General features: G+C 38.8%; 1 protein-coding gene across 1 annotated transcript in view; it reads left to right on the forward strand.

Annotated features, from left to right (window-relative positions):
* The first annotated feature begins 5,081 nt into the window (after positions 1-5,081).
* Positions 5,082-16,722, forward strand: part of TRIQK (triple QxxK/R motif containing) — a 60,406-nt gene continuing 48,765 nt past the window's right edge. Inside the window, exon 1 of the mRNA XM_056485425.1 lies at positions 5,082-5,170. The gene's annotated coding sequence lies outside the window, so the exon portion shown is untranslated. The remainder of the gene's footprint in view (positions 5,171-16,722) is intronic.

Here is a 16,722-nt window from a genome sequence, read left to right on the forward strand (position 1 = left end):
TTTTGTCAACTCTCCATAAAATTTATTTATTATATAAAAGTTTAACACTGTTCACATTAAACAAACTTTAAATGAGAAGAAATATTTCCAAACAACCTTAACTGTATCAATCTAGTAATTTGCGACTATAATGCAATTTGGAGAGTATGGATCTCAAAGTATATTTTAGAAATTGTAAATAGGTTTTTGTTTACTAGATTATGACATTAATATTTGGAGGCAGTGCATCTCTTAGGTTAATTTTGTCATTACAAGACCCACATTTATTCTTGGAAGCTGAGCTTTTTATTTGATCCTGTAATAGATAACTATTATGTTGATACTTAGCAGGTTAGCTTTTCTAAATAAAATGAACTAAACTATTGTCACAGTAGTTTTCCAAATATGCTATTTCCCCAATATGAAATACATAATTGTAATTACCTAATTAAATCAGTAAATAAGGAAATCTTATTCTGCAACAGAGATGACACTTGTTCAGGTATAACAACTATGTGCTGGTAATTCTATGTGTTACATAGAATAACTTCTGCAAGCAGAAATTGCAGCAGAAAAAGAATTTATTATAATGCTATCAATCTTCAGCTGGAATCAAGACATACACATATTGATATGTGGGGATATATATAAAAATACATATAGTGTCCAAATTTGCTTCATAAAAATGGAAAATCTCTATCATATAGGAGATCTGTTAATGTCGTAGAATATAAATAAGGAGTTTTTCCTTTTTTAGTTTTCAAGGTTCCCAAACAAATCAGGGCTTACGTCTGTCTTGTAATAGGGCCTGTTCCAAAGACCTCTGATGCTTCCAATTGACTCAACAGGCTTTAGATCTGGCCCTAAAGTAGTAAAACATTTGTGGAATGTTTATAGATAACCACTTAGTCCGTGCCAGCTTAAGGAAAGCAAAAGGAAATAAATTAAATGCATCTTCCAGTGACATAAGTCTCATGAAGAATTAACTAGGATAAGCACTTACTATAGTTGGTGCACTGTTGATCTGAACAATGCAGACAAAAAATAATAATTAAAACATAGCCTCATGCTGAGATGAAACTTTCAAGAGTGTCTACTGTGTTAAGCTTATGATTTTTTCTGGTTTTGTATTTGCAAGCATAATTACGTCCCAGAGGCAACAGGAGCTAGAGCTTGTCAGTCCCCATTTCCCCCTCCGACAGGAGATTAATTTCTTTACACAGAAATCCAAAAGTTGATGCCGGAGCAATAACAACAATGTAAACAAGTATTTTATTCTTTTAATCTAGAATGCATAATTTAATGGCATAGTTGCATAAATAATGAAAATATCACATCTACTTTAGACAATTAAGGGTAAACTGGAGGTACCATTTAATGCAGTATTGACTGACCGCACCAACAAAACAACGGCAGACATCTGTATGGATGATGGCATTTAGGAAAACGCTACCAAGTCTATCAATACAGATTAAGTAGGGGTGGCATGGAGCAGACTTGATGGCTCTGAATCCTGGTAATGGAATATGGAGCCTTTCACCTCCAGCACACTGACTTGAGCCAGCCTAGGTCAGCCTGTCACTGAGTCATTACCATCAGATGGTTCAGGGAAAGGGTTTGTCCTAATGGCAGGCTGGCTGTGTCACAAAATGCACCATCTACCATGACTGACATCATGTTGAGATTTTCAGCTGGAAGGCTGCAAGGAGAGAGGATGGGCTCCACAACCCTCCTGTCCCTGCAGGAAGCATGGGTAAGGACAGTTGTCTGGGACTATGCTGCAGGGATTTTAGGAACGCCTGATTTTAGGGATAGTGGTGTCAAACACTAAACTAATATACAGCAAGAGGAAGGTATCTGTGCTGAAGAAACTGGAACTGAAATATAAGACCAGACATGAACTAACAGGAAGAAATATTAAGTATGGGAGAAGCATGATAGGAGTAGGCACAGTACACCAGCAGCATGAAGTTACAGTAGCTCTCTTTTGGATGGATTTGAGAGAAACAGTCACACGTGGGGAAAACAAAATAGGGCTTGTTAAAACAAAAACAAAAACAAAAACAAACAAAAACAAAAACAACAACAACAAAGAAAAACCCAAAAAAAAAAACCAAAAAAAAAAACACAACAAAAACCCCAAAAAACAAATAAACCAAAAAAAAAAACCAAAAAACAAACAACACAAGAAGTAGTGGAATCAGACTTCTTTACTAGGCAGAGACCAGAAATGACATATAAAAGCTAAGTGAATACCAGACAGGATAGGAAGAAATTATTTGAAAGTGAAGGGAAAGCGTGTATATAGCCAGCATAGGGCGACATAGAACAGATGCAGGGTGAGGAATTACATGGATAATGGGATGAGCTAAGGTGATTATTTCTTTCAGTTAGCAGTTCTGGTTGGATATGAGAAGAACAAGACTGTATCTGTCAAAGCCACCAGAAATTACATTGTTAGGAAACGATAGGAGCATGAAGAGAGCTTTAGCTTTGTGGTTAGATGGGGAATACTGTACTTTTTAGAAGTTGTGAAGTAAGGTATTATCTGAAAGCTTCAATATTAGCCTGAATAGTAGCCCAAATCAAATAGCTCTTTTATTGGCAATATTGCCTACAGTTCAGGATAAAAAATGAGACAAAACTCTTTGTGATAGCAAAATTAATATAACAAAAATAATTAAGAACATTGTTTCACATCTTTGAGCTTAACTTGGTATTTAGACATACATTAGGAGGCATCATGTTAGACAGTAGACAAGTTGTTTCACTTTGGGGAGATAGTTTTCTGTATGTTGACTTAATCTGTGTTGTCAACTTGGAACAAAGATGTTGAGTATCATTTCCCAACCTTTTACCTAAACTAACTAAACTCTAAAAGCTCAGGAATGGCTTCTCAGAGATTTGCAAAAGATAAATAAAAAAGGAAACTTATTTTCAATGGGCTTAACTACACTTCTGTTAAAAAAAACCCTCACAAATCATAAACTCAAAAATTATTGCAAATGATTAGAACAAAAGGGGACAGATTCTTATCAAATTGTCAGAAAAAGCTGAAGATCTTGTGAATTAATGAAAATGAGAGAAAAACCAGGAAAAGACAGTCACTGAAAACAATGGCTGATAAATTTCCTTTAAAAAGTTGTGAAATAAAACTATGTCATTTAAAAATACATTTAGAATTTTACACTAATGTGGGCCAGGGATATGACAGCAAATTGATGGGTGTGGCAAGATCAACAAAAATCCCTCTGACATACATTTCATTTATAGTCACAAAACAGTAATAGTATCCTTCTTCTATAACTACAGTAAGAAACAAATTAAAAATATCCTAGGACACATATATTCCACCCAGGCTGCTTCTAATCCCACAAAACACAGCAAGCTTGTCAGTAGCACTTCATTGTGCAAAAGTCAACTTCCCTTCTGACTTTTCCACTCTGACCAGTGTGAATCACTTCTTGTAGAAAAAAATCACAGTGGGAAACAAACAATTTTCCCATAAAATGAGGATTAAGAATGAAGACATGAAAGAGTGAAACTAAAATGGTGAAAACATCTCAGTGCCCATAAAGCTCTTTTTCATGAAGTCATAATTCCTTATGGCTTCTTTACATATTAAGTATTGAGGCTGCTGGGCATACACTGATTTATTACTTAGAAGAACAATGCAGTAGTGAAATGAATATTGTGATTAGGTCAAATTAGGTGAAACTGAACTAGAACCAGATGTATTTTGCTACTAGAACTCACATGGACAAAGTCCTCAGCAGTGGTTCAGATAATACAAAATAATGCAGCCAAGAACACTGATCCTGATATTTCTTCATGGAATTTTTTTGGTTATGAGTCTACAGTTAAAAATCATGTGTAATATCTATTTGAAAGTGATTGCTGTTTTTTATATAATACTATATTCAAATAACCATTAACATAATCATGACTTGGGTTTAAGTGAATAATATTAAAGCAATTAAGGAACCAAAATGAAGAATTAAAATATTTTACATATACGTGGTGTCTTGCCCTACCATTAGGAGTAAGGATGAAATTAAATTATCGTTAAAAATTTTGAACACAGAAGTTAGAAAAATCAGAGAAGATGTAAACAGTGGTTGTGGCAACTCCAGTCCCAGCAACTCCAGAGGGGCACAAGATTTCTTGAGAAGAAAACGTGAGGCAGTGTCAAGTTATCTGCCACATTCAAAGCAGCTAAACACTCTTAGTCTGAGATTTCTTAACAAAATAAAAGGGTACAAAAATAGTACTTTATCTCATCACTAAAATTGGGACAGACTATCCTTCTAAGAAAGCTGTATCATTTAAAGCATCTATTAAGCTTGCTATAGAAAAGACTGGAGAAAATTGTGGTTTGGTATGCATGCCAGACACAAACTGAGTAATCAACTTTTCTGCAGGCTCATGCTCCACTCTGTATGCATGTCATCTAGAAAGATGGGAAAGTTCAGCTGGATATGGCTTTCACTTACAGAATTGCAGAGGCAAACAAATGCAATTTTTCCCCTGTGTATCTTTCTTTACAGGGGAGAGCTACACTTGGTTATCAAGTGCCATTTTTCTGGAACCAAGGCACGCACTTGCAATACTTATTAGTTAACTGTTCTGAGAGTCAGTGGCTTGCTTCTTGCACAAAAGAATTATCTGTTGCAGAAGGCCCATCACCATATCAAGGTAGCTCAAAGAATTACCTGTTAGAGTTCATAATTTTCCATGTGTTTTTACTTTTTTTTTTTTTTTTACTAAGTTCCCGTTTGGCTTGTGATGAAGGAAGATGATGGGGTGCTGGTACTAGGTGATTTTTACGGTCCTTTCCAACTCAAACCACCCTGTGATTCTACAATGTCAAAGCGGCTAATTGCTTTTCACTCTACAAGTCTGGCACAGACAAGAAATAAGCGGTAAAAAGCGAGCGGAGGATGTGATCGGGGTATGCTGCAGCACTCCGTGGCTGAGCTTTCAGCCTGCCCCAGAGCATCTCCCCCGGAAAACCCCACAGCATCCCGGGCGCCAGGGACGAGCCGCAGGCAGCCCGCGCTGAGGGCCGGGGCACGGCGGGCGGGACCGGGAGGCGGGGACGCGCGGGCAGGAGGTGCGGGAGCCCCGCTAGCGCAGGAAGTCGCCGCGGCGAGGGAGGAGGGAGGAGGCGGAGCTGTCCGCTCGGCCCGAGGTACCGCGCCGCGTCCCGGGGTGGGCGATGGGCCGCGGCCGCCGGGCCCGAGCGGCGCTGACCCCGCCGCGGGGCCGCCGCCATTGGCCGCGGGCGGCAGCACCGGCGCTGGCGGCGCGCGGCCGGCCCGCTGACCGCCGCGGGACCGCGCTGCCATTGGCCGGCGGGCAGCGCGCCGCGTCGCCATTGGCCGGAGCGCGCTGTCAATCCGGGCGGCCCCGCCCCTGCCGCGGGCAGGAGGGGCTGGGGTGGGAGAGGGTCGGCGGTGCTGCCGCCATTTTGGGCGTGGGCCGCAGTCACTGCTGTCCTGCGGTTGGTTTTGGTGCTCTCTTTCACCGTACGGATTTCTCGACTGCCCGGGCTGCTTTTCCGTGCTCGAAGTACGAGCCTCACCAAGCAGCAAAACTGGAGGGAAACAAACCCCTCAGCAAGGTCTCGTCGGCGAGGCCGTGTTCGAGGCCTGGCCGAAGCCGAAGCTTCCATCTGTCCATGGGGGAATGGCTCACGGCTCTCCTTCGTGAGCACGGCTGCTCACATGCTGCCCGCCCGTGCGGTGTGGTTGGCTATTTGTGTGAAACTCCGTCCTGTGTGAGGTGTTCGGGTGTCTGGAGCCGGACAATCCGCTGCTCTGTGTGTGCTGGCCCCCCACGTGCAGCGGCACCGGGCCGTGTGGCGCTGCTTGGTGTGTACGGCCAGCTGTGGGCGTGCAGTAAATCTGATCCAGCCCGGAGTGTTGAGCTGCCTGTGTTTGCCTTACGGGTGTGATGTGTTCCGGGTACATTGGACTCCTTTGTGCTCTCTGCAGAGTTCTGGTCGTGCCTGTGCTCAGAAAATCCTGGACAGAAATATGTGAGAATATGTGAGCTGCAAAAACTTCTAAATGTGAAGTGTTGGCAGGGGATTCTCTGCTGCCCTGTTCGTGAGGCTCTCAAGCTGCTCCACCTTCCAGCAGCCCACACAGTTACAAGGACACATCTTAGTATCAGAAACCGTCTCTGAAAGAGCTTATGGTGTAATTGGGCTGTATATGCAGAACATACCTTCACACTCAGTAATTCAATTGCATGTCACAGATTTTGACATGTTGGGGCCCAGGCTCATTCATAAAGAGCTAATCAGAATGGAAGGGTACCTGGTATTAAAGATACAGAGTTCTAATGCAGCCTTTGCTAGTGATACATGATTTCTATAGTAGACAACTATGTAAAGTCATGTTTAAAAGCTACACAAATTTCTATGAATCCGGGGAAAATGGAACTGTTTCCTAAGTACTGCTGTTTGGTGTGTCGGACAAAGCATCGTTCAAAAAATAGTTTGTCTGCTTGCCTAAAGAAAAATTCGGCCAGTTTTTTGTTGACATTATTATATTTCATGATGCATTAATACAATTTACCCTCTAGGACTTCTTTTCTGCCATTGTGCAAGTTGGAAACACGTTAAGTCTACTTCAGATACAATTTTTGTATAATCTTCTAGCTAACGCTGGTTGACCAGGAATTGAAGGCACAAGTAGATGACCTCAAGTGGTTCATCAGCAATCTTGGGAATTCTGTGAATTTGATTAATGTAGCCAAGAAGAGAGTACCACAGTGTTCTACAACTGACTTCTTATTGTGCTTAAAATAGTATTGTGTACCTGCAAAAGCAATACAGAAAATACTTTTTCAATACAAATGTGGGAGCTCTTCAGACATCTAGGTTTTGAAAGATTACTTCAAATCAGATTACTAAAGCAGAGATGCCTGTTAACAGTGGCAAAATTCCTGATGTATTTAGCTTTAAGTCTTATGTTGAGCTTCCTACGAAGACACATATGTGGCTTTTATAAAGACCTATAAACAGGACTGCACCTTCCATTTCAGATACAAGCAACCAAATTCCAGAGTTTATTACTGCATCACACTGAATGATCAGGATTTTCCATGTGTCTTTCCTTAAGAACATACTTTAGAGAAAGGTAATATGCAAGGAGATAATTTGTAAAATTGGGGGTAAAGGCAGTACCTTTATTGCTGCTTTTTGTTAGGTTGGTTGTGGTTTTTTCCCATGAATTTGAGCTATTCAAAGTTTACATGCACTGAAGGATGCTGTGCTCGCTCCTGCTGGTTCTAGATTTCGTAGCACTTGCTGTTAGACTCTGCAGCCTCTTCAGATACAAAGCCAGTTTGTGTGCCAGTTTGAAAATATTCTACCTCACTTGGTCAAAAATACAGAATGGAGTTCTAGTCATGTAAACTAAGATATTAACCTGTGGTACCACCCAGGATATCTTTAGGATTTACTTAATTAAAATAATTCAGCCAAATTACTGCAGCCCAGTCTAAAGGACATCTGAAGGCCAGTACTTCATGGCAGTAACTCCAGGAAACATCCAGTTTTAGTAGACCCTACAAAGAAAACAAGGATTGTTTTCTTTGGTTTATATTTTTGTAGTGGAGTGAAGATATTATCCTTGCATTTTTCTATGAGATTTGTTTCTCTAGACCATGAATTTGTTTTGGTTAGATAATTTTAAATACCTTTCAAAATGAATTGACACCATTGAGACTAATTACTGTTAATCCTTAATCCCAGTTAGAGTTTCTGTGAGATTTTTCTCATAACTAGGAAGTTGTTGAGTTTTTTCTTTGAGATATTTCCATATTAATCTAAATTCTGCATTAAGCAAGGCAAGCTGTGAATTGTAGGAGAGGATGGGAGTTGGGCTAATGGTACAAAATCGGGTTGCCCATTAAAAAACCTAAACTGGTTTAATCTCATTGTGGGAAGCCGACTCAGTCCGTTAAGTACTTGTGAAGAATAAGTGAATTATTATGTTTACATGTTGTGAGATACGTGAAGAGGATGCAACATAGATGATTGTAAGATACAGACAAAGAAGCCAGTGATTTCCATTTGCAGTAGAAGTCTCCCCAATCCTCCAACTCTCGTACAGTACTACTGTTGTAATGCAATTACTCCTGGGAAACAGGAGTGTGAAAGTCAATGTTTTCTGACCCAAACTCTACTTTAAATTTTTCTGCTCTTGTGGATTTTTTCATTTGCTTGCAGGTTTATTTGGCTTGAGGAGAAAATGTGAAGAGATTTACTGAATAAATACTAGCTGATCATTTTTCAAAGTAAAAAATGAAGTGCTTTTCAGTGAATGGCTATCCTCATTCCAAGTGAAGTCTGCAATGATTAAATATTAAAATGATCCATGGTATAAATTAATATAAAAATTTTTCAGGAGATTATTACAAAGATTAACATTTTTAATGTTTTAATAGTCCCGTAGTTTATCAATCACAGGCACAGTGAAACTGCTTTTAGTTAACAAACATGATGATCCCATATATCACTGTAGTATTATGTACAACATAAACCTTGAGGTATGGTTGGTAGAGGAGATGAACAGTGTCTCTTATAAGTCTTTAATAGTCAGGTTTTTTACTGAAGTGTTTTTGACACACAAAATAAGCAGGTCACTGTTGTTTTTTTCCTTTTGAAAAGAAAATAGGAAGGAAAGAGAGTTCCAGAAAAACTGTGGTGTTTGCTGTAGAGGAAGGAGCTGTGTCATCATGTGATGACAAACATAGATGGGTCACTGGTATGGCTGTGAAGAATAAAAAATTCTTGTGTGTGTGTTTTCAAATAAAACTTGCATTAATGCAACTTTAATATTGCAGAATTATCTGCAACAGCCTATGATTCCTGATACATTTTTATTCAGAATTATGTTTGAAGGTCATGGGAAAATGTTATGGAATCCCAGATGCTCTTTTATCACTAGCTGTGCACAGATACCCCTGTAATCAGTGACTTGAGCAAATACTTGAGGCATTCCTGACATGGACTGTGCTAATTCCTTTGTTTCTTATTTCTTTTGCTTTTTTTTAGCCACAGGGCTAAAAATCAGCATTAGTGATTTTTGAAGTTTGATTTTGCCCTTCTAAACACACACTGCAGTAATACAGTGGAGCTTTGCACAATACAGTTTATTGTGTCCCAAGATTGCAGTTTTAAATATAGTTCATACATCATCAAAATATTGTTCATTCATGTGTAATGATTGTTCTTGTCATTATCCTTCACTCAGTATGCTTTACAATCAAAAAAGAGGCAGAATTGGGAAGAAAGGCTGATGCATTAGACAAAGTAAACCCAGAAATGTATGTAAGGAAGGATTGGAGGTAGGAAAGGAAGGGTGCGGTAGAAATCCAGGGTTAGATGTTGAGCTGGTAAAACGAATAAACTGTTCTGACAGCATAAATTTATAGTGAAGAAGCCACAGCAGAAAGGACAAATGTGAGAGGGGAAAACAGTTAATGCTGGCAGTAGGTTGGTGTTGGGAATTGTAGTTGGAAAGTTACAATCCAGAGGACAAACTGAAGAAGCACACCATTTTCTACATAAGTTTGTTGTCACTTATTAATGCTGTTATTTCTAGTCTTGGGTAAAACAACAAATTAGAAATGGGGTTGCATTGTCTGTAGTTGATTGCTGTTTGCCAGAAAGCTAAATTAATCCTCATGTATTTCTATTGAAATAAACTGTGCAACAAAATAATAACCTTTTCTGTCATTAACAGTTGGTTTGTTTTTTTTTTTTGTTTTTTTTTTGTTTTTTTTTTGTTTTTTGTTGGTTTTTTTTTTTTTTTTTTATATTGGGGGAACAGATTGGGTTGAAAATGCAGTAGATTTCGAAGTCTCAATTGATTTCTCCCTGGCTGTGCTGTGTGGTGGAAATGAAGAAAAGGTTAAGTTTACCCATGGTAATTCCCTCTCACATTTACATTATCAATCAGCCTTTGTTGCTTTTTTTGCTTTTATCTATTGTGTTTTCATTGTAATCTTTACATATGAAGTTCTCAATTCTACAAACTCCTGTGCTGAAATTTATTCACAAATGGCTCTGACAGATGTACTCTAGAAGCCTTAAACGCTGTAGTTTAAGATGGTGCCAGCTGGTCGCTTCTCCCCACCCCTCAGATTGCAGTGTGTATGGAGGAGCTGGCAATGCCTGCACCTCAGTTCACTTCCCTCACCTGAACTCTCATTTCTTCTAGGGTGCTGTGTGCTCATGTGGAGGCTGGGAATGAGATCCTGGGTCCTGGGCACAGAACAAATCTCCTTTTGTTGACTTTTCTTACAGCCTCCGGCAGGAGATTAAGCACCTGTGTCAGCAACTAGCCACACCTAGCAACTAGGTGTGTAAAGCCTCTCACACACCCAGAGCTTGTTGATGAGACTCCTCTGTAGTTAAGTTGAACATGTTTAAAACTTTTAAAAATTACCTATGTTTTCAATTTGTCACTGTACCAAGTCAGTGTGGAAGACATTTCCAAGATTGGCTTTAACTGGCTTTACATATCACCATCTCTGCTTAAACTCTTGTTTGCTTTTAAAAGTGATCATGCCTAAAAGCATATATTAAAAACCATAGATCTTTCTTTCGTGTAATATGTATACTGTAGAAACTGTTCAGTAGGCAGTGTGTTGCTCCCATTGTGTGAGGAGATGGTTCCACTGCTTCCAATTAAGATTGCATCACTTATTTTACTGCTAGACCAGTTTTGTATTACGCTTTTGCCAAAAGGAAATTGTTAACCTGAAGCAGTGGATTACTTGTTTTGTTTTTGTGTCTTGGCTGTCAAACTGAAAGCACTCTATTTATATAGCTAATATTTAAATTTACTTAGGTCCTGATTTACTGTTAGTCAACTAAAATTAATTTTAAAATTAGAGCTGTACAGTAACAATAAAGTGGATAAAGAGCTGGTAAGCTGCCAGCACAGCTGGGAGCCACTGGCAATGGTTGAGAACTTGTAGGGACTTCTCCCAGCATGTGCATAAGGTGTGATGTGCTTGCTGATTTGGTCAGTTGTCTGTGTGTAAATATACAATCAATAGTGGCAAATGGGGAATTAGTTCAGTGATAGCTGGATTGATGAAGAAAGGATGAAGTTTAAAGCATGGCTGAGATCATGGTAACATGAGTCTGTTAGAATGTAGTTTGTTTGCACGTGATGAGTAACAAGGAATGCTGGATGTGTGTGCAGCATGGAAAATTTTTATGTTTATCTAAAGCTGTGGCTGAGGGAAGACTTAGAGGTTTGTGAGCAAGGTCCTGTAGACAAAAGGGAATTCGAGGGCAGGGCAGCGTCAAGAAGGGCTGGTGCTGCCAAGGGCAGGCGAGGTAGGAGCATGGTTTAAATAATAAAACCAGTGCAAGAGTGTTGCATCTAGTTTTGTTTCTATGGAAAACATGTCCTGAAAGGTTGGTAAGCATGATGAAGGTCCTGAAAGACGCAGACTTCTATTAGTACAACTGCCCTTGGGAGGTGGGTTTGAGCTTGGGTTCACGCTTGCTGTGGTGTTTCTGACCACACATCTCTTACCTCCACCAGCTCTGTTAGCTCTCCCTCCCACCTGGTTGCTGCAGAGGCCCTCCTGCATGCATACTGTTTAGTGTCCTAGGCAAGGCTAGGCTGAATCTGTCTGAATTTGTCATTTCTTTCCTTTGCAGAGGACATGAAAAGTATTGTTTCTGTTTTATTGTATGTATATGCCGCATGGGAAGCTTTCAAGAATATTTGAGTGTTATTTTAATGGAACTGCTAAGAATTGCAGCAACTAATAGTTTAATGTTTTGTGTTTTTTATTCTGAAATCATAAAATGGTAAGAGCAAAGGTGGATGTTGCTCTCCTTGGAATTTTTTGACATGGTACTTAGTTTATGAATGAATCTTTCTGTAATTTGGAGTGAAACGGTAAATAAAGCATTCTTAGATTTATGCTTGCTTTTTTTTCTGAAAGATAGAATAATTTGAAAGCCTGGGTTATTTTGCTATCTTTTTGTGTATACAGAGCTAGAGACCAACAGGCTAAACAGGAAGAGTATTCTGGAAAAAATATTATAGAGACAAAACCTATTGAAAAATACTTGAAGTTATTTTCATTTTAAGTATACCAGTGGGGTTAAATAATACTAATAACTTCTGTTAGAGTAACAGATCATAATAATTTAAAACTAAAGTTCCAAGAACACTTGCTAATATCTTTTATGGCTTCATTAAAATATATCTGAAATAATTTACACAGCAAAGCTTCTGGGTGAATTTTTCCAGTTCTCCTTGGGAGGAGTGCCTGTTTATCTTCATGCATGTTTATATAGACCCGTGGAAATTATGATGTAAATGTGGATGCTGTACTAAAACATAGCCATATATGCAGAGTAAAGAATTCAAAGCATTTGTATTCTGTCATTTATTGCACACAAGTAATGTATATTGTATAGGCTTGGTTCAATTCTGTATCCTGACCATAGAAGGGCACTATAGAATATGTACTCTACCTTGGGGGGACCTTGAAGAGGATGGAGTAATGTGTAGGATAAAGCTCAGGGTGACTCTGACAAACGTGTCTCTTTTCTGGTTTTGAGCCTTCACATTTATGCACTGTCATTACTGGAAATAGTGAAGAGCTGGAAGGGTGTTTGCCCTGTACTATACTGTTATATGTTTTTATTTACTTACCTTATTAAAATAAATTTATAGATCAGTGTGGGAACAGCTGGGACAGCTGTAAAGCTGAGTGTGTGGGATATAGTCTTCTGAAAGGTAACAGAAGAGGCATCTTCATTATCAGAGTTGACCCAGCTTTCCTTAAACTTAGTTACAGAGCTGTACAGCTGTTGGTGCAGTAGTGGCCAGACTGCAGTTGTATCAGGAAGAGAACAGACCTGCTGTTTCTTGTGGTGTTGGTGTGTTATTAAGAAAACCAACCTGAACTCATTTTACTGTATGCTCGGAAAGGACTCTACAAGGCTAGATTTCAGAGAGTGCAATCACTTCTCCTAATAAAACTTTATGGCAGAAGCACACATTCTGCTTTGACTCTAGCCAAGGGCATGTGCAAACCCCTTGTCCTGGTTTGTCACTCCAGAACACCCGTAGTGCTTAGAGAGATGCACTCAGGAAATTTTAGCAAATGAAGTGGATTGTCATCTGCTATTTTATCTCAGGCTAGGTTCCTTAAGAAATACTTGCAAACTGCTTTTCAAATTATGTCTTCTAGAAGTCTTACAGCTATTATATTTGTAAGTGGTTTGTGGTATAGGAATCATTCACCAGAGGTATCTTTTGGGCCAGAAAAGGCCAACCTTTAACACATCAGAATCCAGGATCTTAAAAAAATGTGCCATCTCCTAAAGCTGCCACCCATCAAAATGTGTTCAATTTTGTATTTCACTAGTATTTTTATGGTAAATAGAATTTCACTCATACTGAATGACTCAAAAGAAAAGAAATACTTTTTTTTAAAAAACTTGTTTGTCTTAGTGTCATCCTTTCTTTTGGCATTCTTTTGGACGATGAACCCTGAAGCAAAATCTCTTCCTTATGACACCCATCTGCACGCTATTCAGGAGCAGAGGGAAGAGATGGGGATGCAGTCTCATCCCACCCTATTCCCATTAGTAGGAAGAGCCATGAAAAGAGCCCAAACAGGCATTTGCACAAATGGTTTCATCCAAAATCTTCAGCTGTTCACATGATGTTCTATTTCAGCTGATACTTTTCTGCTGGTTGATGATTTTTCATTTTGCTGCCTTTCTTCTCAGCTGCACGCCACAATTTTTTCTGCCTTAAAATGAGGCAAGGAAAGTGTACCAGATTTTCTGATGGTTATCAAAGCTTATTTTTTCATTTGGTGCATATAAGGGTTTTAGCCTGATTTTGATCCATTCATTTAATTTAATCTTTGTTCAAGGTTCAGATTGTAGATAGATATCAATGATCTTATGCTCCCCTTTTTGCCCAAATACAGCATAAAGCTTCCAAAGAGATGGTATCATGTAAGCTATTACTTTATTCTTTATCTTAAAAATCATTGCCTTTAATGGGATCTCTAGGTAGTTTTCAGGAGAGCCAAGTCTTGAGCAATTTAGATAAAATCTGCAGAGATGGCCTGTTGTTTTGAACTGCTTTGGAAACTACTGAGCTGATGTTATTTACTCCATATTAAACTTTTCACCCAGTTATGGCCTAATCCTTCAAAACCAAGTAGGACTTAGTTTTGGAAATGCTGCTGTTAACATCTCTGGGTCTGTGTTCACTAAGCCTGACTATTAAACTCATTATTTACTGTTGTGGGGCTGAACTTTACATTTTATCTGTTAACATTGTTAGCTACTAGTTATCTACAGGTTTTTGTTTCAGTTTTTAAGAAAGTACAAAAGAGATATATTGTGTTAAGGCTGATGAAATGCATGCCAGCTTTATGTTCTGATCTTTATGGATCTGTATCTGGATGCAGACCTGTGCCATGTGTTCTGGGAAGACCCTGCTTGATCAGGGGTGTTGGACCAAATGACCCAGTGTGGTCTCTTCCAATCTGACCAATTCTGTGATTACTCTATCTTTAGTTAGCTCTTGAATAATGGAGAAACGCACAAATACAAAACCCACCAAATTAGATCTTACACTTCACGTTTCTTTTGCCTGGTGATGAGACTAGGTGATTTTAAAAGCTGAGTTGCTTTCCTGAATGCCTGATATGGCATGTGAAACAAACAAACAAAAAACGGCATAAAACTATTTTTCTTCATTCATAGCTCAGCCTATTTAATACTTACTGAGCTGCAGTAGCTTCAGAGAAAGGAAAAAAATGTGCATTTGTTCTGAATGCTAGATGGAGAGATTGCACTTTAAGTTCTTTTGAACACCAGGTTTAGTAATGGAACTAATAATTCAGTTTTGCTGAAGTGTTACGATTAGGTTTATGTGGACTGAAGTATTATTTGCTGCTGTCATTTGTAGAGTGCTTTCAACCTCTGGAAGCTTGCTCAGGGTAAGAAGGGAAGCAATCATTAGTCTATAAATACGGTGACCAGTTTTGGCAATTACTACAACTTGAAGTTGTGTGATGGAACACTGTGTTATATTACAGTGAAATATGTTACAGAAGGGCACATTTGTCTGCCTCCCAGCTTTGTGCCTGCATGGCATATTTGTGGCTGTTTTCTCTTCTGGTTTTCATTTATTAAGATAATTTTATTTGCCGAGAGTTGGTCTTCTGCTTGAATGATAAACATATTCAAGGAAAGTGGATATCAATATTAGAATTAATGGAGAAAAATCAAGCTGAGACTTAGCCACACATATTTTATTTGGTTTTTTTTATAAGCAGTGTGAGAGAATGAAAAGAACGGAAAAATTCCAGCAGTTTCAAACTATCTTGTTTTGATTTATTTCTTAAAAAAAACCTATTTGTTTTTAAATAATTTACTCTGAGATCTTGTATTTTTAGTGGTCTTAAGGTAAGGCAAGTGAAAAGAAAGGCACCATAAAAACAAAAGCATGATAATTATGAAATTGCTCCCTGTTCCAATTTTTGTGTGTGTGTGAATAACTCTAGAAGTTACAAGATTGATTTTCAATAAAGGTCATTATCTCATTTTGCAGTGTTGAAAACTTTGTGAAACACTGTTCTCTGGATGGCTAAGAACTGTAGTTTTAAATGGATATACTGAAGGGAAGTATAATCCCTAAATACTTCTCACTTGAGGAAGAAATCAGAATTTCATTTCCATCAAAAATGAGCCTAAGCTTAAAAATCTACAAATGAGAAATTAACAAGTGTATATAATTAAAGCATTCAGACTTACAGCAAGTGGCAGTCCCAGGAAAGAAGTAGCATTTAGGAAAAAGAGAAGTTTTGTCAGTTCCCAGAACTAAAGATGGGAGAATAGAGGGCTTAATTTCTCATTTAAAGGAGGAAAAGAAGTCACTCTTCCCTTCCTGTAAGACCTAGGAGGGCAAAACAGTCTATGAGATTTTGAAGTAAAACCATACAGGACTTTTTTTTTTTTTTTTTTTTTTTTTTTTTTTTGTAAAACCGTATATGACTCTATTGAATTTAAGGATGGCAACTTCCTAACTTATTGGAAGTGAAGTGCTTAGGCAGACTTAGATGATTTTGAAATTTAAGGTCTTTGACCTCTAGTTTTATACTTGTTACTTAAATTAGTCCCTACTTTATCAAAGGAAATGAGTGCTGAATGGGTATGTGGTAGGGATCAAAGAGGGAGTAAAATTGCTGGGCTTTAACTGAACCTCAGAAGTTACTGAGACAGAGCAAATAATTGTTTCTCATTGTTGCTCTTGACTCGATGAGCTCCTGAGGCAGAGAGCTGTGCTTCAGTGTGTTTGTGTGGTGGTGATGGTGATGTCCCCCTGCACCTGTGAGCATCTGCAGCTCTCCCACGAAAGCTGTATCCATCCTGGCGGCTCTGACTCTGGGCAGTGGGGTGGTCTCAGTGTCTGTTCTTTACCATTTCTAACTCTGATTTCTGCTGTAGTTCCATGTCCTTCCCAATCCCCCCAAAAGTGTTTAGACAGACTCTCTTATTTTGAAGAATGTTATTCTGAAATACTGCATATGGTGCCATTTATTGTGTAATTTTCTTTCAGCAGAGGTTACTCTTCCCTCTGAGAAGTGTTGCATTTTGAACTGTCTGGTAAGGCAGGGATTAACCACGTGTATGCTCTTTTTCCTTCATGAACTTCTTTA

Source organism: Oenanthe melanoleuca, chromosome 2 (genome assembly GCF_029582105.1).
Source record: "Oenanthe melanoleuca isolate GR-GAL-2019-014 chromosome 2, OMel1.0, whole genome shotgun sequence".
NCBI lineage: Eukaryota > Metazoa > Chordata > Aves > Passeriformes > Muscicapidae > Oenanthe > Oenanthe melanoleuca.